Here is a 27,876-nt window from a genome sequence, read left to right on the forward strand (position 1 = left end):
CTGGTGCCCCGCAATGAACTATGCTATACAAAAGGTAAAGCCGTTGCCCACGCTGGCTTGTGGTTGGCACGGTTAATGTTTCACAACCGAAACTCGTGAACCGGTCCTTAATTGTCATGAGCACGACCATCAAAACCATGTGCTCACAACCCACCATTATCAGGTTTTAGTTGGCAAATTAATTAATTTACCAATCATGATTAACCATCATGAGTCATCATTAAGCCATCATTAAATAATAGTGAGTCATAAGTTATCCCAATAGTGTGCTAAAGTTTCTAAGCATGGCTAAGCAATCACATCTAATATCTAGCTGAACCAATATAAAGCTCAACTAGTCAATTTATAAGAACCCAAGGTATCAAGGAATAAAGTAATCAAGAACAAAAGGGCTATAACAAACAATAGGTTAATTCCACCCAATGACCTTCGAAAATAAATGCAATAGTTGAATAGAAACAATAGCTTTAAATGGGATCAACATGCTCAAAGGGGTTGTTTGGGATCTGTGTGACTTGCCTTGCTGGCCTTGGAACTCTTCAAATTCTTCTCCTGCGAAAACGGACTCTCCGGAAACGTCGGAATCTAAACAGAAAAGAGCAAAACACCAAAACAGCACATAAACAAGCATGAACAGTACATGTGGATATTTTTAACATGTAGATCTCAATTTTAGAAAAATTTAGAGACTTGAACCAACTAAATCCGAGCTAAGATGAATTAGTTATGAATTTTTAAAGATCAAATCAGATTAAAACACTTATATGGATTTTAATTGAATTATGACGCAATAATGAATTATTTTTGAAAAGGAAAAGAGGATTTATTGCGTCAGCGGCTAGGGTTAGCGGTGGACCGGGTGCACGGCGACGGTTCACAGGAACGGACGGCCGAGATCGATCCATTCAAAACGAACGGCCGAGATCGACCGGTCCACGGCCGGACCACGGCGGATGGCATCGATGACGTCGGCGATGACGTCATCTCCGGCGGCGACCGAACCGCGCGAGTTCGCCGGCGAACGACGGCGCGGCGACGCGAACGGAGAGCACCTACGGGTAACGGACGGCACGGCGAACTCACCGGTGACCAACGAAGCGGCGGAAGAACAACGGACGGCGACAGCGGCGAAGAAGAAGCGGCGGCGACCTCCGGCTTAACGATGGCGACGGTGTTCCGGCGGTCGACAGCGACGGCGGAGGGGCGGACGAGGACGGCGACGCGACGACGACCACGACGGCGGCCTCCCCGAGCGACGGCGACGACTGGAGCGACGGCGGCGCACGGCTGGAGCGGTGGCGACGACGGCGGCGCGAGGGCTCACGGCGCTAGGGCTCTACGGAAGACGAGAGGCAAAGGCGAGGGTGGCGACGGGTAGCGGAGACACCGGGGATCCTTTTAAAGGGGCAAGGAGGCGGCGGCGAAGGCCCACGGCGACCGGCGACGCGAGGGGAAGGTTAGGGTTCGGGAGAGAGAGACGAATCCGATTCGAGATCGAATCCTCCGCTTTCCAAACGATTTTAGCCGAAGTTCCAAAAGGGAAAAGGTAGAGGAGATCGAGAAGATCATTTCCCCTCTATTGATTTCACCGGAAACGGAAAGGGGCGGCTGGATTTGGAAGGAGACGACGGCGGCACGGCGCTAGGGTTTCGGGCGGCGGCGGCGTGAGGAAGACGACGAGTCTGACAGGTGGGCCCCACCTGTCAGCGGGCGGACGCACGCGCGAGCGACGGCTGCGGCTGCGGACTGGGCCGACTTGGGCCGGGGAGAGAGAGAGAAGGTTTTGGGCCGACTTTCGGCCCAAAGCCAAAAGAGACTTTTTGAAACTTTTTCCAATTTAAATTATTCATGAAATGCAATTCCATTTATTAAAAATACTTCCTTAGCTCAAATAAATCCCAGAAAAATCTAGGAATTATAGAATTAAGCAAAGTATTTAATAAAATTTTATCTGGCCCCATTTTATATTGGAATTTATTATTTAAAATTAGATCTTCTCTTCTAGGCTTTTAAAATCAATTCTAATAATTCCAATTAAACAACAATTTATATATTTGAAATTTTTAGGGTGTGACATCCCCCCATTACATGGCCCTAGGGGACTATTTATAGCCCCATTACAGGTTCTTACTACTAGGGTTTAGGTTGTACAGGGGAATTTACATGATTACCCTTACAAAAGGGACATTTACAGGGGTACATAATGTTATAGGGGCTCATGGGCCCCTGATGGGCCGTCTGGCGATCGCCGGCCCTATAGCCTTTAGGCTTGATGGGCCGGAAAGGCTTCCTCGGCCCTCGCGGGGGCGAACTTGCCATGGCGAAGTCATTTTCCTTCGGCAGGTAGTCTTCGCCTGAGACGCTTCTGGCCTGGCAAGGCATTCGTACGACTCTTCGCCCCATGCCGTTCTTGCTCCATAGCCTTCGCCACGGGTTTCGGCAGATTTTTAGTCGAAGGGCCTCATGCCATCCGCCAACAGTATAGATAGAGTTTTTTTAGAAGAGCAATTTTGCGGTCCTTGAGGAGGTACAATGAGGTACCACTTTTTCTATTGTAAATTTGGTATCTCTTGGTACCTAAGTAATATGAAGTACTATGAGGTACCAAATTTTACACTAAGTTTTTGGTACCTCATGGTACCTCCTCAAGGACCATATAATTGCTCTTTTTAGAAAGAGAGGGGTCTCTCCTATTTTATTAGTGAAAATGAGGCGATTACAGAGTTTCTTAAAACCGAAGGACATAACATAACAAAGATCATATATGCTCATATTCAAGATCATATATGCTTATATTCCCAGAGCCACTTAAGTTATTGTCAGCGTATTTTCATCCTCCAAACTACTCTAAGTGTATGATATACTGGTTCCATCCACGCGCAGCGTTATAGATATCAACGATCACTTTTGTAGCGCCACTCCCATTGAAGCTTTCTTCACGCTTCCTCCAATTTCTGCAAAATGGACCATATCCAAAAACACACGTAGTATGGATTAGATATATAGGCTCCTGTGTATTTTCTTATCTTTGAAACAAGCAGCATTTCTGGACATCCATATAGTCCAGATCATAGCCGCAATACCCACCACAACTATTTCTGATCATTATTCCCAAATTAAGCTCTTTAACCAGCTCCCAAACAGCTGATGTGTATTATTAATACGAGTCAGAGCAAACATATATACTACTAACCACATTCCAAATAAATCTAACAATAGGGTAATATATAAACATACGGTAAATCTAATTGGAGAGGCCTCTCTAATTAGTCTTAACCAGAGACACCCACGTGCTAGTACTTTAGGAGTTTTGGTTGCTATTAATCCATTGAGCAAGTAGGGCAAATATTCCTATCATCTATGCTTCAAATAAAATTTTCTCTTAAATTACTCATCCGATTTACAATCCAATTATACCGTTGTGTTCGTAACAATTAAATCTTTACAACAAGATCTCACATGATTATATTTTGATGAAAAATCACAAATTACTTTTATGATATGTCTAAATTATTTTTATATTTCACTAAGTTACTTCTTAGACATATAAAAGTAAATTCAGTAAAGCCTAAAAGTAATTTACATATATTATAGAAGTAACTTATAAAAAAAGAAAGTAACTTTAATTAATGCCTTTTTTCATTGAACAAATTATCATATATATATATATAATATATATATATATATATTATATTATATATTATATATATAAAAGTTACTTTTAGATTTGATTAAAATATTTCCTATACATTCATAATGCTATAAGGTGATTACTTTTATTATTATTATAGTTAATTCCATAATTTGTGCTGGTTAATTTAATTTCTAGATAGAGTCATGTTTTTATCTCTACAACGGATTTACTTCAAATAACATGCTAAAGTTACCTTCGTTTTGTTTTAAGTTACTTCTAATATATGTAAATTACTTTTAGGCTTTACTGAATTTACTTTTATATGTCTAAGAAGTAACTTACTGAAATATAAAAGTAATTTAGACATATCATAAAAGTAATTTGTGATTTTTCATCAAAATATAATCATGTGAGATCTTGTTGTAAAGATTTAATTGTTACGAACACAACGGTGTAATCGGATTGTAGATCGGATGAGTAGTTTAAGAGAAAATTATATTTGAAGTATAGGTGGATGGTGCCTCTTATAGATGGAGTGATAGCTGGATTGTCTACCACTAGCTGTGTAGTTACATCCTCATATGCTCAACATTTTCATCACATATACAAAATTGGCATTTTGATTCCTTCCCCCTTCCACCCTCTCTTCAGCAGATTATCGTTTGTTAGAATGCTATTTCTCAAAAAGCAACCACAAGAAAACTTTTACTCTTGGTGGAATCTTAAATATCCAGACTTTCTTAAATTGAAAAGATGTATTCGGCAGCATCATAGCTCTATAGATTGGCAGCAGCGATGGCTGGACGACCGCCGATGGGTCATTGGAGACCGTAGGGTGACGAGCAAGGAGCATCGAGGGTGGGTGAGCTTCTGCAACGTGATGGTTGCAACGACGGACGTCCACAAGGGGGCACGGTGACTTAGCGGAAGAAGATGAGGTGGATGACGAGAAGACGGCTGACGTTGATGTGACGAAAGGATGAGGCGGCCGACGACGAGGGGGCTTGGCAACACGCCGTGATGATGGGGCTCTGGGGCGAGGCGGTCGACGGCAATGATGGTGCTCGGTGACGAGGCAGCCGATGACGAGGTGGTCGACGAGATGAGGAGGTGCGGCCGACAGTTGGGGATGGGGACTAGGGCGGCGACTGTGGGTTGGTTAGGGATTGGGCGTCGCTACCGCCACCGTCGGTGCTCTGCGCCTTGCTGCAAATGCAAATGCGCCGCCCCCCGGCAGTCGGCGCGGATGTGTCGCCCCTCGCCCCCCCGGACACGCCTAGCCATCGCTGCTGACGCGGATGGCCACGCATGGCCGCCGACCTAGCCTCTCGCGCATAGCTGATGACGCCACCGCTGTTCGTTCACCGGAGAGAGGTTGGCCGACTGCAGGTGGAGACTGGGGAGTGTTGGTTGGGGGCTTGGGGTGGGGTGAGGAAAGAAAAGAGGATAAGGTAGAATGGACAGGAAAATTTAGGGTTTTGTTTATATAAGGTGGGCAAGATGTGTACTAGTGTTAGTCTAACTAGCTGGGTGGCCCACGCAATTACGCGGCTAACACACATACAAAATTATATTTTGTACTATGATTTTACTTAAAATTTATTAAATAGTTATCTCATTGTCTGAAGACTTTGAAAGATCAAACCTTATCATCCTCGTGTTTGTAATTTTATAATTTTTAAAAGACACACCAGTTGCTACCCCTTAGTTATGTCATATTCTTCTTTATTTGCTTGCTCGATTTATCACTATTTCTATTCATTCTCCTTGAAACCTTTAAAAATTGGATCTTATAGTTTTTAGAGTTTATTGTCCTGGTGGGTTTTGTTTTTATAATTTCTAGAAGTCCCATCAAACGCTGCCATTAAACTCCTCTATGGCCGTCTACTGCTTCTTCCCTTTATTTTCATTGGTATTTGAAAAATTGAACATAATTATCATTTAGGTTCATTTTTTTACTTTCTAGAAGTTTCGCCAAAACGTCAACGACTTTGTCACTGTACTCATTTACGGCTCGCACGTGGCCTCCCTTCTTTATTATCATTGATATTTTAAAATCAAACATTGATTATCATTGGGGTTTATTTTTTCACTTTTTAGAATTCCAAACCTTTAGAAATTGGACCTTATAGTTCTGAGATTTTATTTTCTCGTTGGGTTTCATTTTTTATAATCTTTAGAAATCACGTCAAACGTTGTCACTGCACTCCTCTATGACCTATTCGCCGCCTACTCTTTATTGTCATTGGGATTGTAAAAATCGAACATAACTATCGTTGGAATTCATATTTTACTTTCTAAAAGTCCCACCAACCATCGGCGACTTTGCCATTGTACTGCTGTACGACCCGCCCGCAGCCTTTCATTTTTGTTGTCATTGAGATTTTAAAAATTAAATATGATTATCATTAGTTTCTTTAATCTCTAAAAGTCTTGCCAACCGCCTTTATCGATTGCTACATGACCTGCCCATCGTCATTTCTTTTAATTGTTATTAGGATTCTATTTGGTGTTTTATTAATAGCTTTTAGATGTCCCATCAACCACCACCACTCTACTTCTTTATACGCCTGCTATGTAATTAATCTCGTCATCTGTTTTATATGGTCTTTTCTTTCAAAAGTATTTATTTTTTATCACCAATTTTATTTACTTATAAATTATATTCCTAGTTGAAATCTTTTTTTGTACTTTCAGAATTTATTTTATTTTTTGTTTCGAGTTCTAACTAATATTGTATTGTATTCTTTTAATATTTTTATTTTTTTATTTTCAATTTCAGTTTTTTCAAAATTGCATTGCTACTTGAACTTTCTCTTTTTAGTTTGCCTAATTTCGGTTTGCCTAATTTCGGTTTTTATTTTATTTTTTTATTTTGAATTTCAATTATTCTCATATTGAGTTATTATATGTACTCTTCTTTCACTATTGTTTATATTTAATTTCTATTTTTAGTTAATTTTAAATTGTATTTCTACTTGAACTCTTCTTTTCTTTTCTTTTCGTTTCTTTTTTCTAATTTCTATTTTTTATTTTTTATTCTGAATTTTAGTAATCTTGTATTGGGTTTTTTTACATGGACTCTTCTTTCAATATTGCTTAATTTTAATTCCAAGTTTTAGTTATTTTTAAATTGTATTTCTACTCAAACTCTTCTTTTCCTTTTTTTGGTAATTTCAGATTTTATTTTATTTTTTATTCTGAATATTAATTAATCTCGTATCGGGTTCTTGTAAGGAATCTTCTTTCAATAGTGCTTGTTTTTAATTCCGAATTTCAGTTATTTTAAAATTATATTTCTAGTTGGATTCTTCTTTTCTTTTTCTCCGATTAATGGTGGAATTTATAGCCCCCACAGCGAATATGGTGCCTCCTTTCAAAGCTGTTTTAATAATATAATAGATATACACCACCCGGGGTCTCGCGGGTGGCTATCCTCCCCCATCCTCGTCCGCGCCCATGGTCCAGGCCCGGGCTCTGACTCCCCGCGGGTTGAAATCATCACCCGCCCCGACCCCGTAAGGGCGGGTTCCCAATGGACCCAGCCTCATGGGGGAAATTGCCACCCCTACGATGGACTCTTCTCGACTTTAGAGAACCTGCCCCCCCCCCCCCCATCCCCGGTTACTGTTGCAGGCTTGCTATTGTCACCTCAACTTCCTCTATCTCTATTTCCCGAGATCAGTGGTTGAGGTCAACTGTGGCTTGTTGAACTCATGGGCCCGTAGCTGTTGGAGGGAAAGGGGAAGGTAGAGGTCTATGCATGGCGGCGCCAAATTAATGTTGGATCCCTAGCTAAATGTCTATGATTACGTTGATGTAGGAGTAACTAATCTTGCTTTTGCTTCATTGATTCAAAGTATGAAACAAATCTTGACATAAATATGCTCCATGTTGTGATCACGGCAAATACAGCGCTACACGTGTGGGTCCTCAACTCCTACGTGCGAGCCCTCAACTCTTCGTTGTGCCATGTGGCATCTTCAGATCGTTTTGAGGATGTCACCTGACAGTTTGAGAGCGTTGTTAGTGAATAATAGATAAGTGGTTTAATCATGACCATAGATCATATTATGTTTTTACATCGTGGAGTGGTTGTGGGCTCTTTCAAAAAGCCCATCTAATCTAATCTCCAGCCAAGGTGATCGGGTGAGGCAGAACCATATGCACACTATCTCCAAGCGCACATATCAGGAGAAGAAGAGATGGGACACGAGGAGAGGAATTCGCTGGAGGTAGCCACGATCGGTGCTTCTTCGCCAATGATGGGTGTCGCTCCACCCATCGATTCAAGCTCCATCAACTCAGACCCTGGCCCCAGTTACTATTTTTCCTCTATCAAAAATTGATTTATCATCTGAACCGGCCGAGATCAATCAAGATTCCTTCAGGCAAAGCGGTACGGAATACACAAGTTCCATGCAGGCTGATGCGTGAAAGTAGTGATTCTGATGTTAGTGATTGCAGGCGCAAGTTGCATGGCTTGATCTCCTCAGAGGAACCGCTGTATGTTGCGCGCGGACGAATGCAAGGGAATTACATATTTTTGTGTGTGCATGCACAGGCGAGTTACACACCTAATCATTTAAAACTTCACTTTTCTTTGGCGTTAAAACTACCAAATCCGACGGCAAGACATGTGGCGCCAACTACTCTCTCCGTTTTTTTAAATATTTGACGCCGTTGATTTTTTTAAATATGTTTAACCGTCGTGTTATTAAAAAAAACTTTTATGTAATATGTAAAACTAAATGTATACATAAAAGTATATTTAACAATGAATCAAATAGAAAAGAATTAATAATTACTTAAATTATTTTAATAAGATAAACTGTTAAAATATTTAAAAAAATCAACGGTATCAAATATTCAGCGAGGGAGGGAATAGTAAGCAAAGACCGTGTCCATCGTCAGTCGTTTTATAGTTTTGCCAATTTTGATGATAATGCAGCCTGGCAGCTACCTCCTACCTACGCAGTACAACTGCGTTTTTATATTAATTAATTACCAACTTGTTGCTAGAAGATACTGCTACCAACTATACAAAACTATTATATGAGAACAATGAAATGGAAATATGGAATCTGAAGAGACTTTGGGACAGAGGTGACAAACAGGTTTGGTAACGATCCAATCATCCCATGGAAGAATCTTTCCGTATAATCGTTAACCGTTTTGAAATCCCTTGTCGATCGGCACAAAATTAAGGACAACCCAGCCAAGTTGGCTAGGATACCGAATGTCCTCACGGGCGATCGATCGCTGGGCACGATCGGTCCCCCTCCCCACATCGATCATCTCCTACTCCATGTGGTTTTCTTTTTTGGCACCGCATTAGTTTTCTATTTTAGTAAATATATACACCTAAAGTTTATACACCTTAAGTTTACACATCTAAAGTTTATACACCTAAAATTTAGAGACCCAAAGTTTATAAGTCAAAAGTTTATATATCTGATTCAAATTTGAATTTAAATTCAAATATTTATATATTTAGTATTTCTATACATCTAAAGTTTGTACATCTAAAGTTTAGAGACCCAAAGTTTATAAGTCAAAAGTTTATATATCTGATTCAAATTTGGAAATTTGAATTCAAATATTTTTTATATATAGTATTTCTATACATCTAAAGTTTATAGACCCCAAAGTTTATAAGTCAAAAGTTTATATATCCGATTCAAATTTGAATTTGAATTTAAATATTTTTTATATAGTATTTCTATATATAAATTTGTATAACTTTTGTTTTTTTATTTTCTTAAAATTTATAGTGTAGTAGGAAGAAAAGAAGGGGAGAAGGAAGGGGGAGAGGAGTATGTTAGGGGGGATGGGGGGTGATCGCTATGGGCGATCATCCACCCATTAGCACCTTCCTTAGAATACGCACATGCAACTTCAGTCTATCCTTTGTTATTCCTACAAAGCAAACCAGTCCTTATACAGAATCACTAACCTTCATTCAATTTTCAGGTACGACAACAAATATTCAATTCCATAATGAATTCCCTATAACGAACAAGAAAAATTGTCATTGTTCTACGATGATTTTGTAGATTTCGTAATATTGATTAATTAGCCCCGAGCAATTTTAGTAACAGCTTTAAGTTAGCGTCTTATAAAAAAGGTCACATTGCCAAACATCTTTACCTTTTCTTTTTAGGAATGTCATGACTTCAAATCGATCAACCTCCGTCTCTAAGATCAACAACGCAATTTAAGGCCAGAGGGGTTATATCTTATATCTGATCTCCCTAGCGTCCGCAGCTGATGGTTACGGCTTACAAGCAGGGAAGCAACATTGATGACAGCAAGGAAAATAAGGTGATGTTTGGATGAGATGGACTAAAATTAGTCCCTCTCACAGAAATATAAGTCCCTATGGGAAAGACTAAAATTTTTATGAGAGGGACTGGGGCCTAGCATGCCGTGGTGATGGCCAGGCACGGAGATGATGGTTTCACACCCTTTTCTAGCTCATCTATAACGTCTCATAGTCTGTAGACTATTAAAAGTTAATGTTATATGTAACGGTTTATAATTATAACCATTGTGGGTGACTTATCACTAACGGGTGTTTATCCATTATAGTTATACTTATCAGTGAGCAATAGTTAGTATAACTTCACTCAACACCATTGTGGAGAATTTCTGTACTATGGCCGTGTTTATTTCCTTTTCAATTTTTTTAAGTACACGAACACACATTTGAAGTATTAAACGTAGACTAATAACAAAACAAATTACAGATTTCGCCTGTAAACTGCGAGATGAATCTAGTAAACCTAATTAATCCGTCATTAGCAAATATTTACTGTAGCACCACATCGTCCAATCATGGCGTAATTAGTCTCAAAATATTCGTCTCGCAATTTACATGCAAACTGTGCAATTGGTTTTTTTCGTCTATATTTAATGCTTCATGCATGTGTCCAAACATTTGATGTGACGGAAAAGTTGAAAGTTTGAAGGGAACTAAACATAAGGCATATATAATAGATGGCCTAGCTACCCTGTGATACCCGTTTCTTCTTGGAGTTTGAAGTCAACCAAACATAAAGTACTCCTTAAAAAAACAAAAGCACAAATAGAATATGATAACTAATAAGTTTTACTTTCACCATGATATAGGTACCTAGTGTTACGAATAATCTAATAATCTAGACCTACGACACACGAAATTTTATCATGTATAGATTAGTTAGTACTAGGTAGCTGTATTTTGGGATGGAGGAATTGGTATTACTAAAGGGAGGAGAGAGTAGCTCATTTGGTACCAACTAGCTAGCTAGACTAACAGGCTAGACATTAATTTGACAAAGACCTTGTGTGCGCGGTAGGTCAAATTTTATTTTCATTCTCAGAGTTCATTATTTTCCGGGTTGTCTGTATTAACAACTAGGATGCTGAGAGCTTGTGAGGTTCTATATATTTGCTTACTGCATTCTCCGGTCCGCACCTCTGCATGAGAAGAAAGAATGGGTAGGTTCATTGACTATTCTGATTGGGAGGAGGTAAAGACTATCAACAATTATGCTCTGTTTATGGGATACATGTCAATGGCCGTCAGGGGAATGGGCTATCTTGTGGTTTTATGGACAACTGTTATCCTCCTTGGTGGCTTTGTGTCCGCGCTAGAGAAGAAGGATTTTTGGAGTCTCACAATAATTACCCTCATAGAGACAGTCGGGTTAGTTTGCTTTCCAAACTAGTCGTTATCATTTGATTATCAACATTGCCCCATGTATTAGCCGAGATAGATTTGCTATAGCATTGTATCAAATGTCTGTATAATTATGAATTATAAATTGTGCTTATCGCTGATAGTAATGCTCAGCATCAATTTTGTAGTTACAAAAAACTACGAAAAAAATATAGACAATATAAATTGTTAGTGGTTATGTCTATACTCTATATATCATTTTAAAATACCCTAATGATGGTGGCACCCGGCTACAACCACCCACTGGTGGAGAAACTGTCTTTACTTCTGGTTTATAACCCCTATAGTCCCGGTTTCCTAACCGGGACTATGAATCCGAGACTAAAGATCGCTATCTTTAGTCCCGGGCGAAATAACCGGAAGTAAAGATATGTCTTTAGTCCCGGTTGATAACACCAACCGGGACTAAAGAGAGGATAGGGACAATCCCGGATGGTCCTTTTTTTTTTTACTTTTTTATTTTCTCCCGAATCGGATGGCATGCACATCCCAAATCAAACCCCAAATCCCAAATAAAGTAACATCTCAAATCCACATCACAAATCCCAAATCCACATCACAAATCTTAAAGTTACTTATACACACAAATCTAAAACATCACAAATCCTAAAAAATTTACATACAAATCAAATACATCACAGATTATACATCTCAAATCCATACAATGAATCATAAAATTACATCTCAGTGAATCACAAAATATCAATAAAAAAAGAGACGGCCGTCTGCGCCGCACGCCTGCGTGTCCGTCCGTCCACCACGTCCGCGCGGCGCGGCCTCATCCGTCTCCAGGGGAGGGAGGAGGAAGGGGAAGGAAGGAGGAGCGGCCTCATCTGTCTCCAGGGGAGGGAGGAGGAAGGGAAGGGGAAGGAAGGGGAGGAGAGGGGAGGGGGCGAGAAGAGAGGAGGATCGATCTGTGGGTGGGGAAGTGGTTGTGATTGTGGAGGAGAGGATAAAGACTAGGGATTATATACTATGTTGAATTTTAGTCCCGGTTGATATTACTAACCGGGGCTAAAGATCAAAATGATCTTTACTCCCGGTTGGTACTGCCAACCGGGACTAAAGTGGTAATCTTTAGTCCCGGTTGGCGGTATCAACCGGGACTAAAGATCCTCGGTCCCCTAACATGCCTCTGACAGAGGATGAACCGGGACTAAAAATCATCTTTAGTCCCGATTGGTAACACACCAACCGGGACTAAAGATCAATTTTTTTTTTAATCGGGACTAAAAATCGTTTTTAATCCCGGTTTTTAATGAAACCGGGACTATCGTGGAATTTGGTCGACCGACCAAAGATGGTTTCTCCACCAGTGACCTTAGCACTGACGTGTAGGCCTTCATTGCCACTATATTGCTAGCATGTGCTTCAGCCACTGGCATTATGTGGTCCCACTTTACTATGGTCCACATGTCAGTGGCTCGACTCCACAACAATCAAGTCACGGGATCCTGTTTCCTAGGTCACATTTAGCCACTCACACACTGATCGTGGTAGGGTGAAGACTGGTAGCTATCTCCCTTGATGAATGGATTATTATATAGGCACTAATGTTTCAATCCTTCCCTTCATATTGAAATATATCATAAGAGAAAAAGCATTCTTTAGAATATCAATTTATTTTGTAAGGCCTTAATACTACCGTCACATTTTCTCCATGCTTGAGACAATGATCAAAGTCTAGACACATATGACATGCAATAAACGGGTGGATGTTTACCCGAGTAATTAGAATCCGTCTCCTTGTTGTTTTCACTCTTTCAAGAAAAGGTCCATATATTAATATATACTTCCTCCGTATTTTAATGTATAACGCCGTTGATTTTTTGATCATTTGTTTTATTCAAAAATTTTGTGCAAATATGAGAATATTTATGTCATGCTTAAAGAATATTTGATGATGAATTAAGTCACAATAAAATAAATGATAGTTATATAAATTTTTTGAATAAGACGAATGGTCAAATGTTGGATAAAAAGTTAACGACATCATACATTAAAATATGGAGGGAGTACTATATTTATCGTTACACTCTTTCAGGGTCACCACGGTGTTTCCGAGTAAAAATTTCAAGAAAATTGTGTTGTCGTACATCGGAGGCTTCGTCTCGACTACGTTTACTTTCTACATACCCAAGAACAACGGTAAGGACTTGTCTCGTTCTCGTGATGACGTCCGCAGGCCCATCGAGGAAAAGGTAGAGCATTGCCCGCAGTGGCTTCTCCCATTGGGGGCATGGCTGCTCCGATTGGGGGCATTCGTCGCTTATCTGGTGCAGCAGCTGGTGTTCGCCGTCGTAGCGGGGCCTCTCGCGCTCGCCGTCACGGTGCTCTACGCTTGCGGGCTCGTCATCACCACCGGCATCGCCGCTTGGCGTCTGCTGCGTCGCGACTACGGCGGCGGCGGCGGCGGCGGCACCAACATGTGGGCGGCGTTGGACGTTCTCTACACCCTGGCACTTGTCCAGGGTGTGCTCTCCTACTACCGCTTCTCCTCGCGCTTCTGCCAAGAAAGGCTGGCGCTCGACGTGGCCAAGGCGTACAGCTTCCCCGACCCGGAGGCGTACGAATCCAACACCCAGCGCTGGAGATATTACACTGTGCAGAATTCATTGCGTCGATACGTCCGTGAGACGAGGATCGGGTGCGAGAACGACCCGTCCTTCGCCAAAGGAAGGAACCTGGTCAAGTACGCCGTCGACGCGATGGATGATCAGATTGCAGCTGAATCCTCGAACTGGTCGCGCTCGCGCTTCATCCACGGGGCAAGCATCCTGGATGTGCTCCTGTCGAACCCCAGGCTCGAGGAGCAACACAGGCTCATCAAGAAGCACCTCATCTCGTCGCCTTCCTCCGGCGAGTTGCTCCGGAAGCTGATGCAGCTGCTAGATTCCGCGGTTGGATACCCGAAGATGTATGGTGTGTGGATCATGACACACCTCGCCAGCGACCTCCGCCCGGATGAGCAGCTCCCCGCCGCCTCGCAATTGATCCACTTAATCGCCTCGCTGCTCGAGGCCCCCGGCGAGGACGAGAGGAATACCTTCTACTTCATGCAAGAGGTGATTGTGGAGGTCCTGCGCCTCCTCGAGAAGCTCGTCGCCGCGGACGACGGCTGGTGCCATGCCGTCGCGGAGAAGGAAGGCATGCTCGCCAACATCATGCTACCCCTACGTTCCGATCTGCAGCACACCAGGTACCACGGTCATGATAGGGATTGGATGCCCACCAGGGGACTGATCGGCGCGTCCATCCAAGTGATGCGCCGCCTGGTGAATGCTCCTGGCGCCACCGGCGACAAGCTGCGCCGTGAAATTTCTGGCACCAGGGACGCAATGGCCAGCATGGAGAGGATTCTCCGCTGCGACCAATGCAATGATTGCCTGCTCATGCAAGGAGTGCTGGAGATCTACACTAAACTAGGCGGGGGACCTTCGATCATAGCAACAAGGAGGAAGCATCTCATCAAGAAGCTGGTGCTCATCTTCACTGATCAACGACAAACTGAAGGCTCAATGCTGTTGGCTGGTGAAATGCTTGCAACGCTATCTTCGCAGGGTGAAGAAAACATCAAGATAATACTGCAAGCGAAACCAGATGTGGTCGCTGATCTCACCAGAATACTTGAAGAAAAAAACACCAAGTGCAGAATAATCGCAGCGCAAATCCTGGAGCAGCTGTGCATTCATCACACTGATTATGATGATGAATATGTCCAGAACCTCAAAAAAGACCTCAAGGTTACGATGCCAAAGGTAGTCTGTTTAAAGCAAACGAAACAAAAACTCTTTATATTTAGAGATTTGTTCCGGTCCAACAAAAGGTACCTCAAGATACCGGTATCTCACGGTACCAAATCATTTTTGATTGTTGGATCAAACAATGCCCATCCGACCTAGTTAGATCCGATGATTAGAAATGATTTAGTACTACCGGTAGCTCGAGCTACTTTTCGTTGGACCGGAGCAAATCTCTTATATTTATCAACATGTCATACTGATGAAAAAAATTAGTAATGTTTTGCAGGTTCTTGCAGGAACAATCCCTAGGAAATATGTGAGTGGAAAAAGTTTTCTCTGGTACGAACAGAACAGAGAAATTCTGGTAGCAGTTTTATCTCTAAGTGTGACGATGTCACTCAACGTATTGAATGCCCATGAATTGGCTAATCTTGTCGTTGAGATTACCCGTGAAACCGACGGCTTCAGCATTCTAGGGAACCTGAATCTGATGGTCGACCACTTAGGACGATGGCTCAATACCGTCAACAATGTGAAAACATGGAAGCTTGTCACGGAGATATTAATACTAACTGTTAAACATGGAAGCCGCGACGCCATACTAAACGCAAGGAATTTGATGGAATCACTGTCCGTGGTTGTCAAAGAAATATCGGATATTGAGAATTTCATGATTATCACTGGCAGTAGCGGCCCAAAGACCGTTGATTCTCTCGTGAAAGAAGCAGAAGAACAACTCCGTCGCAGAGTGGATGCACCAGAAATGGCAGTAGTATAGTAATCGACCATGCTAGCTCTATCAACGGAACCCAGACTCAGTCTGTATTATGTTAACTAGACGCCAACCCGCGTGTTGCACGGGGCTAATAAAAATATTAAAATTTTAATCACAAATCGTATATAATAGTTGTTCTTTTTTGAATTTCAGCAGCTTAAATTAGAGAATAATCCAAGTCGGAGACAACTCACTTTATCAGTTTCAAATGTAGGAATTAAATTAATAAACTGTTAAATTGAGAGTCAAGATGGCCACAACATTATTAAAGTTTGGAAACATTATAATTTAAGTTTTAATCATTTGGTTAAATTGTTTATTTGAAATAAAGGTCATATTTAGCTTGAATACAATAGGGTCTTGGATTATATGGTACTCAGAGTGAGAAACTAATAACCGGATTTTTTTATCTGAATACATGCATACCACTAATTACAAATATGAGCACGCTAAAGTTAGAGTTCTACTTCTAAGTAACCTGCCCACGTCACCACTGTAAATCCGGTTGGCCTGGTGCTAACTGTCAACGATATGGGCTACCTATTTGTTTAAGGAATAAGTCTATTATATCTTCCTCATCTCATATCCGGTTGGCTTTTTGCTGTCTTATTTTTAAGCAGGAACATGCAAGTAGCCTAGTGTTAATTTTCTATTTCTTTGTTAGTCAAGGTGATGCTCATTCAGACAAGGTGTGGGTCTATATATATACTCATGCACGCGCACACACACACAAACACACACACTATGCAAAACTATCTGTAATGGCTCGCAAATGAGCCATTATAGATGAGGTGGGCATCTTTAACGGCACATAATACAGAGTTGTTACAGATGAGGTTCTCACGTCTCTAAAAGTTCTCTATTATGATCTGATACTGGTGGAGGTACATCTACAATGGCTCCTAATCGAGAACTATTACAGATAAGAGGGCTTATACCTGTAACGCTCTAGGTTTCAAGCCGTTAAATATGCGGCGGGGGAGGGGGGCTTTACTTCCATCTCGTACCCAAGGGGGGGGGGGTACCAGTACCAGGTGTTACTAAAACAAATCCGTTCGCCCATCATAAGGGGGTAGGATCGGGAATGAGCGAAATAGTGAAAGATCACGGCCCCATCGCGCGAGCCCAATTTCCTTCGTTGCGCCGCCGCATTCTCATCTCTTCTTGCGCTCTTTTTTCATCCCTCCATCACAACTCCCGATCCATGCCGCCACGGCAAAGCAACCACCAGCGCCCATGGCCAAATCTCCTTCACCACCGCCGCTGCATTCATCATCAGCAGCCACCCCGCATCAACGCCCCCACCGCTGCTGCTTTTTTTTTCTCCATCTCCCAACTATCCCCATCCCTCTGCGCAGGAGCAACGGTGCCGTTGGCATGGCAGTTTGTCCCCTATCCCCCTCGATGCCTCCAACAAGTATCTCCACCGCTGCTCTCCCTCCCTCTATGCATGGGCAACAGAGCTGCCGTCGACACTGCCTAGGCCCCCAACCGGTTTAGGGTTTCCCTCTCAGGTGGTGCTCAAGAGGTATGTGATTTTTCTAGCGGTATAAAATTGTTTGTATTATAATCCATTTAGCAAGAGCTAGTGAGCAGTTTGTTTGTTGATTTTAGATGACTTATGAGTATTTTTGTGTTTTTTTTATAGATTTGGTATGGGTGATTGAATGGGAGAATTTTTTGAGACTAGAAGAACAAGAGTACTACAAAATGATAGCCGATATGACATGTAAGATTGAGAATGAAGGTTTCTCCTTCTACAATAGGTATGCCAAAGAAAAAGAGATTAGTATAAGGAAGAACTATGCTAGACGTGACCCTGTTACTGCTAGGTAACCCTTAGGCGGTACCAATGCTCTAGAAAATGATATAAGAAATAAGTGTATATGGACATGGCTAATAGAACTAGAGAACCAAGAGCATTTAGTAGATGTGGTTGCAATGCTCTTTTTGCGATTAAACTAGACAAGGGTGATTGGTTTGTTGTGAAGTATGTGGCCAAGTATAGTCATCCGTTGGCTAATTCAGATGTATTAGTTTTTCTTACGGTCACATCACATAATTAGCAATGCTCAAATGGCTAATGTTTTGGAATAATGAATTCTGACTAGGATTTTCTACTGGCTGGCCCAATAAGTGGCAAAGCCGTGCTTCTTTTCTAGTGCTAGTTAAGTATTAGCTCCAGGGTCAGGCACACTCATTAGGCGGCATGGGACGGCCGGCCCAGCTACAGCCTACGTTGCCCCACACCCCCGACCCCTCTCCTACTTCCTGGTCTAGGCCTAGGCCGCATATTATCTAGTACATTCCATCGATCCAACCAACTGATCAGTTATTCCAGCCTTTGAAGCACGACGAATTGATTGATCGATTCATCTTCCGCAGTCCACACTTGTAGCATCACATCTTTGACATTGTCAGTTCGTCTTCTCACTCAATCCACTAAGCCTTGATGCAACACTGGAACCGTGGTCCAAGGCAACGAGCTTGCGCCGTGCGTAGGCGCCGGTGTGTGGCTCGACAACTGTGCCATTGTTGCAGCACGACAGCAGTGCACCAGCTCCAACGGCCTAGCTATAAACAGGTTCCAACTGCTTCTGCAGGAAGCACCTCAACAGACCCAGTGCTAGCGGCTGATTGTTGGTGTCATGTTTGATATGTATTGCAATTGAAATATATTGATTGCACATTATTTCTGTGCAATTGCAATATAAATATGATAGGGTTCTAGGATTCAATTGCATAAGAATTTCAGGACCTACTAAAATAGACAAATTTTAACCAAATTTTACCAAACATCGTAAACTATAGACGAAACAGGAGGTCATGTCTTGGGCCTCATCGAAATAGACGAATTTCGGAGCATTCGGTATGAATCCCAAAACCTTATATGGTATATGTTGCAATTAGCTATTTTTATCGAGTATATCCGCCCCATCTATATTTTAGGGCTGCGTCCGCCACTGATTAGCTCGCTATTTGGCGTAGCGCTTCCATGCTCACAAAGTTACAATAGAAGAGAAAATGTTATACAAATAGAATTTACACGAACTGATTTGTTTTCATCTCACAGGAATTTAACTCCAGAGGTATCATACATCCCGCAAAATGACACAAAGATATAGTGATAGACTGGTTCCGGTCATCCCCGTTGCCGTTTCGCAAAATAAACAGAGTGAACACGAGTTACAGTTTTTCAAATGGTGTCATATACTCTTTTATAGATTAGCTTATGATGGATCATCTCGTGTATTCTGCAGACAGAACTATATTTTTTTTTTGAAACTTAAGACGGCAGGAGATTTGCCGGATATATTAGAAGGAATAAAAGTTTAGTTAAAGTACAAACAAGAATCTTGTGAACACAGGGTTGGGGAGGGAAGGAGCATCAGCTACAACATAAAGTATTGAGAAACATCTTAAAAAAGAGGATCATGACGGGGTCAGATCCTAGATTGCTCAATTAGGTCGATATTTTCCTTCACCAGAAAGGTGACTTGGAGTTCATTCTTTGAAATCTGTTGAAAAATTCTTCTGTTTCGCTCTAGCCAAACGTTCCACCATGTTGTGATCAGAGCTCCCAGAACCTTGTTCCTGTTTTGTCTTCGCGAAATAGTGTAGAAACTGCTCCACCAGTCCGATAGATTTCCTTGCAAATGATGTTGAGGCAGCTGAAAATTCATCCAAATACAAATCTGCGTCCACACGGTCACTGTGAAAGGGCATTCTTTTGCAAGGTGGGCTGCATCTTCAAAGGCACTATTGCACAAACAACATATCCAATCACATGGCCAGTGACGTCGAAGCAAATTTCCAACAGTGAGAGTTCGTTGATGAAGGATAAGCCATCCAAAGAAATGATGTTTTGGTTCCGCAAACGCGCTCCACAAAGGTGTAAATTCAGTTATACATTGGATCCTTGGAACTGTGCAAGGTATGCACTTTTTGCTGAATATTGTCCATTCGCTGTCCATCTCCAGGAAATGTCATCAGTTTGTCCAGCAATTAGATTAACGTTTTGTAACAAACCTCCCAGTTGAATTAATTCTTCAATTTCCACTAAAGAAGTGATCGGGTGGAGCATTGCAAGCCAGTGATTGTCCTCTAATTCCTTCTTTAAACTGTTTGACTTTCTTTTTGCTAATCGATAGATTGCTGGTGCTATATCCTTTGGAGATTGTCCATCCATCCAGTTATCATTCCAGAAAGATATTTTGATACCATTTCCAACAGTTATCTTCGTTCCAGCTTTGAAAAGGCACCTATCCATCTCATCGCATGGAAGATCCATATTTTCCCATGGCTTTTGGTCCTCCTTCCAATTGAACCAGAGCCAACGTAACCTCAGGACCTTAGCAAACTTTTCCAAATTTGGAATGCCAAGACTGCCCAAGTCTTTGGGTTTGCAAACTTGTTGCCAATTGACAAGGCTGCTGCCTGCACTAACCTTCTCCGGGTTGTCACCTTTCCAAAGAAAAGCTCTCCTGTAACGATCAATTCTTTTAAACACCCATTTCATCCGTGGCAGCACGGTAAAATGATAAATTGGTGTTGCTGAAAGAGTTGATTTTACTAAGACCTCTCTCCCTGCTGACTTGAAAAAGCGTCCCTTCCATCCCGGTATCCTTGCTCCAACCTTTTCTAAGAGAGGTTGCAAATCAATTTTTCTCAGTTTCTTTGTATGCAGAGGAAGGCCAAGATAGTTGCAAGGGAAAGTCTTCAGGTTTCCCATGAAAGAAGAAAGGAGATTGCCGAAGTCTAAGTTGTTGCAAGCAATAGGGTAAATCTCAGTTTTGCCCGGGTTTGTATGTAACCCACTGATCTGTGCAAAAGTCTCAAGAATGCGTTTAACCGCTATCAGATCATTCTCAGATGGAGTGACGAGGTCTAAGTTGTCATGTATTGCTCTTTTTCGAATGAACGCGCTTTGGTTTGGTGAGACGAGTTCATGAAGCTTAGGCGCCAATCTATTGGCCAACATTTTTGCTAATATCTTGGCGAAGCTGTGCATTAAGCTTATGGGTCTGAAGTCCTCCACCCTTGTTGCTTCACCCTTTTTCAGAATTAGACAAATGTTTGCTGAATTTAGGTCTTCCAGTCTATCTGAGTTTAGAGAGCTGAAATGGTTAATGGCCTATAGCAAATCTGATTTAATCACCTCCCAAGCTTTCTTGAAAAAAGCCCCTATATAGCCATCAGGGCCAGGTGCTTTTTTTGGGGGGAAGGTTTGATATTGCTTCTTTTAATTCTTCTTCTGTGAAATCTTCCTCTAGTTCCGACAGATCAAGGGAAGGGAGACTTAATTCTGACCAATTAAGAGTTAAGGAGCGTGGGACATACTGCCCTAATCTCTGGGAGAAATATCTCTCAAGTTCAGCCTCCTTTTGTTCTGTGGTTACAGCTATGCCCGAGGGAGTGATTAGAGCCGGAATGAAGTTTTTCCTTTTTCTTGAGTTTGCTTTCAAATGGAAGAATTTTGAATTAACATCACCACATTTTTACCAAGTTAGTCTGGCTTTTTGTCTTATTCTTATCTTCACTAGTGTTGCAAGGCCTAAAACTCTAGATTTTAGAGTAGATTTCAGCAGAAGCTCTTCGTCTGTAAGAGCTCTCTCTTCTTGGGCCACATCAAGTTGGAAAATAACCTCATTTGCGATTGCATGCTGCAATCTGATATCTCCAATCCGAAATTTACTCCATCTCTTCAGATCTCTTGCTAGTCTTTTCAGTTTCAAGTTGAGCTTTGCAAAGGGATTTGACCCTCTAATTGGTCTATTCCAAGATTTAGAGGCTACTTCCAAAAACTCAGGGAATTTAAGCCAGTAAGCTTCAAAACGAAAAGAGGTATTTAGTTCCCTCTGTTCACAGCCCACCAAGAAAAGAGGAGCATGATCCGAACTTGATGAGGATAAAGCAGCCATGTAAGCAGATCCAAATAATATGTCCCAGTTCGGTGTGCAGAAAGCTCGGTCAATTTTTGTTTGTGTCGGGTTTGCTCCATCTTTAGCCCAAGTAAAACGACTACCATTCAGAGCCAGCTCCTTTATCCATAACCTGTCAATTGCTCCTTTGAACCTCTGCATCATTCTTCTGTTAAGACGGTCATTGTTTTTATCAGAGGCCAAATAAATAAGATTGAAATCTCCAAGTAAAAGCCAGGCAGGGTGCACCATGCTTTCTAAACTTCTCAGTTCATCCAGGAAAAGGATTTTTTCTGTTTCTGCCTGCGGTCCATATACTACAGTTAAGGACCAGCAAGTGTTATCACTTTTCATAGTAACCGAAGCAGTCAGATTGTGGTCTTTTAGGATAACATCTGAGATTGAGAAAAAGTTGTGGTCGCAGGCCAGAAGGATGCCTCCTCTCGTTCCAATTGCAGGGAGGAAAGCAGATTCCTGCACAAAGCGCTGCCCCAAGGATTGAGTTATCACAGAATCAGACACCATTTCCATCTTTGTTTCTTGCAAACAAACTATTGTTGCTTTCATTTGATCCACTAACAACTTAACATTATCCATCTTACCCTGACTATTAAAGCCTCTTACATTCCAATTGAGGATGAAGCAATTTAACTGTGACATAAGCAAAAGGGGCAGCAAGCCTGTTTCACAAAAGACCGAGACCCTGCTAACTGAAGAGTGGGGGACTGCATACTACAAACTCTGAAACACAGCCAGAAGAGGTGGCAGAAACACAGAGATTTTGTAGATAACAAGTCGCTGCTTCGGGGGTGGCGATGAAAAGGAAAGAAAACTAAGGACCACATCTTCATGTCCATGGATGTTCTTTTGCTTGCTGCTCAGGCTTCATATGGTTCTTCAGGTCTGAGTTGTTGCAGGCACTGGCGCAACCTTCCCCTTCCCCTTGCCGTTCAGTCTAATTGCCTTGCAGCCGCCTTTCTCCACCAAGGCCGAAATGGTCTTCATAGCAGCTGGGGACAGCGGTTTCTTGTACTGCTGCAGATAAAGTTTTTTGATGCGGTTATCAAAAGGTTTGCCAACATCAAGCAGACCAAAATTATTTGAGAGAATTTCCTGAGCAATTGTTTCAAGTTTTGAGTTGCACCTAGCCTTAGATGCTAAACGTACGCTGTGCCTTTGCGTTGAGAAAGTCACCTTTTAAGGCAAGGTCAACGCTTCTTTGTCTCCGGCATCTTGAGTAGAGGCTGCTGCATCGGGGTGGAGAGGTTGTTGAGGAAATCAGCAGCCACACTCTGATTCGCCACCATCTCCGGGGCCTGGTTGCCTACAACAGAAGAAAGCACGAAAACAGGGGAAGGGGGTGCCGGCGAGGAAGTGTCTGGAGAGTAGACGTTGTTGCGGATGGAAGCTTCATGGAGCATGGGATCCAGGTGTTTCTCCAGCAAGTTGAGGATCACACCCGAATCCTGCGAAGAAAAAGTCAGATCAGCAGGTGTCACGGAGGAAGAAATTCTGTTGCAGGCCGAACCCCTATCAGGGCTATCATTTCGGTGAGGAGGAGGGGTTTTGCAGGGGGACTGGACCTGCACGATCTCCTTCTCCTTAGCCACAGGGGTAGACTCTCTTGATTGCCTACGCAGTCTTGTTTCTCCCGGCTCTACAGAGCGCGAGAGATGGCGGTTTCGGCTTCGGTTCTCGTCTGAGCTATGCTTCTCTGCCGCCCTCTGTTGTCTTGATTGTACTGCCGGCGATCGCCCCTGTCCGGCTCCCTGCTTCTGCTAGCAGAACGGCCACCAAGACGGTCCCAAAGCGACCTGCTTCTGTGCCTCCTCCTTGATCTTCTCTCATGATCATCTTCTTTGTCTGACCGATGATCTGGCTCCGGCAAGGTTCTGTAGGCTTGGAGGGGTAAAGCAATTACCCTAGTTCTTGCAACATCATCTGCCACTCCATAACGCCACTGGAAGCAGTGGCCCTGTCAGGACACCAGGTCTTGCAAAGTGTCAATATGAATAAGAACAGGATAGTTGAGACCTTTTTTTGTGTCAGAAGGAGCAGGATGCATAGCTTCCAGCTCTGGGAAGGGAGTGTCAACTGGGAGCCCCTCCTCGTCTGCTGACGTGATTGTCAACCTTGTTGCTCATGGGATAGAGCTCGGGTCTGAGCTCCATACCCAATAGTCAAAAGTGCGGTTGTAGTTTCGACGCCTTGAGTATTCTTCAATGTAGTGGATGGAGCTCTTCTTGCCGATGATCTTTGCCGCAATCGCATCTGTTCTTGCATGCATGGGGATTCCTTCCACACATACTCTGACCCTGAAGCGAACGTCGACGCATTCAGCACCGCGCCTCTCGTCCCATGGACGGAAGCGATGCACACGGCCACTTCTCAGCATTAGTCTTGGTTCTTGCAGGATGGCCTCCCGATCACTATGATTAGTGAGCGTGAGAAAGAAATCTTTAGGATGGAACTTCGTGACTTGGATATCAGAGCGGCGGATGCGGAATGCAGTGTGCATATCATCAGCAAATGTGCTCGCCTCCACCCTTTCCCCTCCTTCAACCCAGGCGACAATTGAGCGAGCAGTGAAAAGCTCACGCAATCGCTCAGTCTCTCCAGTGGAGGCCACCATGCAGAAATCAAGGGCAGGACGAGCCGCTAGATCGCCCGGCACCCCAGCCATTGCTGTCGTGGGGGAGTGGTGGAGCGAGGGGGAGGGATTGGAAACACTTAGAGAAGGAAAAGCGGTGGTGGAGGAGAGTGGTGGGGGATTGAGTGGGGGTGCTGGGATTTATAGTTCTTGGATTTGCAAGAGGAAGATATATGACCGAAACCTCGACACATCCAACAGCGAAGAGGCTCTCTGCAGGTGGCGACTTTATGATCTGAGCTGAGGCAGCGAAAACATTTTCCAACCACATGCTTGAGGAAGAGCTGCTTCCTTGAATGCATCGGCTTCTGGTTGTTGGGAGGGTTAAAAGACTGCTGCTTTTTCCACCAAAATCTCGGCTTGACTTCACTCCACTGATCTTCCTTCACCTGGGTAGTAGAGCTTCGCAAGTTAAGGTCTTGTGTAGTCACATCTGCATCACGTCTGGGAACCAGGGATCTAGACGGAGGCTGCGTAGCCCGGCGACCCCATACCGGAGGGTTAAGGCGTTCAGCAACCAGCAGACGGCGCGCGGCGTGGGGTTGAACATCGCTCTTCAGTATGGTGGAGTAATGCCTTCGAATCTGCACAATCTTGCTCTGAGGGTGGAGGATCTTCATAGACAGATTTCGATTTGCCCCCAAATCTGCAGCTGACACATCTTCCTGCAAGGGCGCGGCACAATCTTTACTTGATCTTCGACAGAGCACAATTTCTGAGCCCGAGAGGAGGGGGGTAGCTCCGGATCCGGTCTTGAATACACCTGGGGATTTTTGATTTTGAAAATCTGGGATGGATCTGGGACAAGAGGTGGCACGAACTCACCATCCTCCAACGGGCAAGGGATTCTCTGCGGGAGAGAGAGGGTGGAGCTGGGGAAGGTGGCTGCGTTGGACGGAAAGGACTTGAGAACCGGGGACGAAAGGTGAGGGGAGAGCCCATGGTGGGTGGCCGGCGACGTCGAGGAGGAACGTCGCCGGTGTCGGGGGTGGGTATCGGGGCTTGGAGTGGCCATAGTACCCCAATATTGATTATGATGGATATAGAAAGATCTGCTGGTTTCCCTCGACAGAAGCACATATGAATAGACAAGCTCTACGCGATCTGCTGGTTTCCCTCGACAGAGCTAGCCTGCCCCTTCTTTTTGTCCCAAAGTTCCTGGGCTTCTTTGACAAGGAAAGAGAGTGGCTTGAACTGTGGCTTTGCGCCATGGTCGCAGTCAGCTAAGTTGATGGAGCAGTCTAAATCGTCCATGATGGTGGAATGTCTGCCCAAACAATTTATCAAGCTCTCCATGTCTTTATCATCGTCATTTGCGAGGCTGCTGTCTCTGTGTCTCATCATTGATATGACCATCTTATATGTAGGCTTCAAAATTCTTAGCCAGTCAACCCAGCTAAAACCCTTTCTTACTACGATGTTTCTTTGTAGCATCTCCGCGAGCTTCCCAGCATCTACAGGGGCGACTGCATCAACTAGTTGGACCAAATCTTGAACTTTACTGACCTCAAATATTGTCGCAGTAAGAGATAACACGGCTGCTAGTAGATCCGCGTCCACATATTGCCCACTGTTTCTCTGACGAGATGAAGTGAAGTTGTTCGGGCGATTGCCATCGTCTTGGACTTCAACGTCGACGGTTCCTGGTGGGGAAAAGCTGCCTTTATGATCTGCTTCTGCTCCCGTTTGTATCTCTCTCTCTGTTGCTCCGCACTGAAGCATTTCTTTAAGCACCTGAAAGAACAATCAATATATATACACAAGTTAATTTCGACTTATAATTAATGGTAGGAAAAGAAAGAGGAATTAAGATCGCCCTATTGTCAAAGGTTCATTACTGTGTGACAAGGATTATTTACCTCTGGCATCACATCCATGATAACTTTGTTCAGTTCTTCTGCGAGGTATTCATCATCCCTTGTGTTGCGGCTATGTAGGAGCCGAGGTAGGATTTCTGCTGCACTTATTCTGCTCTCATTCTCTTCAGAATTTAGAAGCATCTCTTCGAGAACACTAACAACATTACCATTTAACTGCTGCAGGATAACCACGGCATTACTTTCCCTTTTGGCAGACAGCATCGCCAATGCTTGACCAGCCGGTTTTCTGATGGAGCTGTCCTTGTTACGATCGGTGAAGATGCCTAGCAGAGACTTGGCTAATTTGTCTCTGCTCCCTGCGCTGAAACTTGAAGATGCATCCATGGTTAGCTGCGCGAGGATCTTAATGGCCAGTTCACGCAGTGCTGGCTGGCATTCATTACACTCAAGAATACCCTCCATGGCTGCAACGGATTGAGTGTTGCTCGAGATCTGACGGCGCAGCTTGACTCCGGTCACTCCACGAGCATTGACAAGCCGGCTCGCCAGCTTCATTGACGCCTCAACAGTATCGCACCAGTTTCGATGGTCGAAGAGGTGGAGCAGTTCGGAGCTTATTGGCGCCATGATCCTGACCTTCAGTATTGCTCATCACTCTGCAGTTGTCCATGTCAACGGCGAGGCTCCAGAGGAGACGCAGGCCCATGAGCATGCTCCCTTCATATGGAGCGGCGTCATCGTGCAGCTCGAGCGTGCTGGAGGTGGACTCGATCCCTCCGGCGAGCTTGCTGAGGCGGATGTCACTGGCAAAGTAGGTCAATATCCACTCGGCCCGCTCCCTCAGCTCTTCGCCGATGCGCTCCCTCATCTCAAATATGAACTTATCTGTGGGCGTGGAGGAAGGACATACAATCTCAAGGAGCTTCCCTTGAATGTGTGCAGAGGACGTGGAGAGCGGTGAGACTGTTCCATCTCTGCATTACGGGAAGCTGTGTGATGCGAGCGGTTGCTGCAGTGGGGTTGCTCAACTTCTACATTGCGGGAAGCAGTACGGTGCGAACGATTGCTGTGGTGAGACTGCTCATTAGCTGACTCATGATTTGCTTCTGGCTCAACTCTACCTTCCTCAAAACCGAGGCAGGCTGGTGCACGAGCAACACGGCGGGGGCGGCTAGCCATCTAAACTCCCAGAAGAGGGTGGGGTAAGAATCAGATAAGCACTTAGGAAGGCAAGGAGCAAAATAAATAACAGCTCAGATAGCACGCACTAGGCATAAACTGGATTTTTCAAATCATAAAAACACCTGATACAACGGGTGTGGACAAGTCACAGGGCTGCGCCGAGCTTGACTGTACGCACACCACCTAGGAGAACCAGACTACCAAACAACACCCACATCAACACACGCACGCACTACCTCGCCACGACTTCAAAAGAGTTGGCGGCGGAACAAAGGGGCCTAACACACGAACGGCTGCTGAAGACAGCCTCCTCTACTCCTCGTCTTCCTGGCTGCCTCCTGTAGTCGGCTCCTCAGTCGAAGAAACGTCGATCGGCTGACGCGAAGGGACCGGCGGAACCTGTCGAGGGCCGGCAGCAGCACGGGCCG

The 27,876-nt window shown here is 43.6% G+C and overlaps 2 pseudogenes; one reads left to right on the forward strand and one right to left on the reverse strand.

Moving 5' to 3' along the window:
* The first annotated feature begins 11,112 nt into the window (after positions 1-11,112).
* LOC127757962 (uncharacterized) lies at positions 11,113-14,812 on the forward strand (annotated as a pseudogene).
* Positions 14,813-22,693: 7,881 nt separating this feature from the next.
* On the reverse strand, positions 22,694-24,479 carry LOC127756381 (uncharacterized; annotated as a pseudogene).
* Positions 24,480-27,876: the final 3,397 nt, after the last annotated feature.

This window comes from Oryza glaberrima, chromosome 12, assembly GCF_000147395.1.
Source record: "Oryza glaberrima chromosome 12, OglaRS2, whole genome shotgun sequence".
Lineage (NCBI taxonomy): Eukaryota > Viridiplantae > Streptophyta > Magnoliopsida > Poales > Poaceae > Oryza > Oryza glaberrima.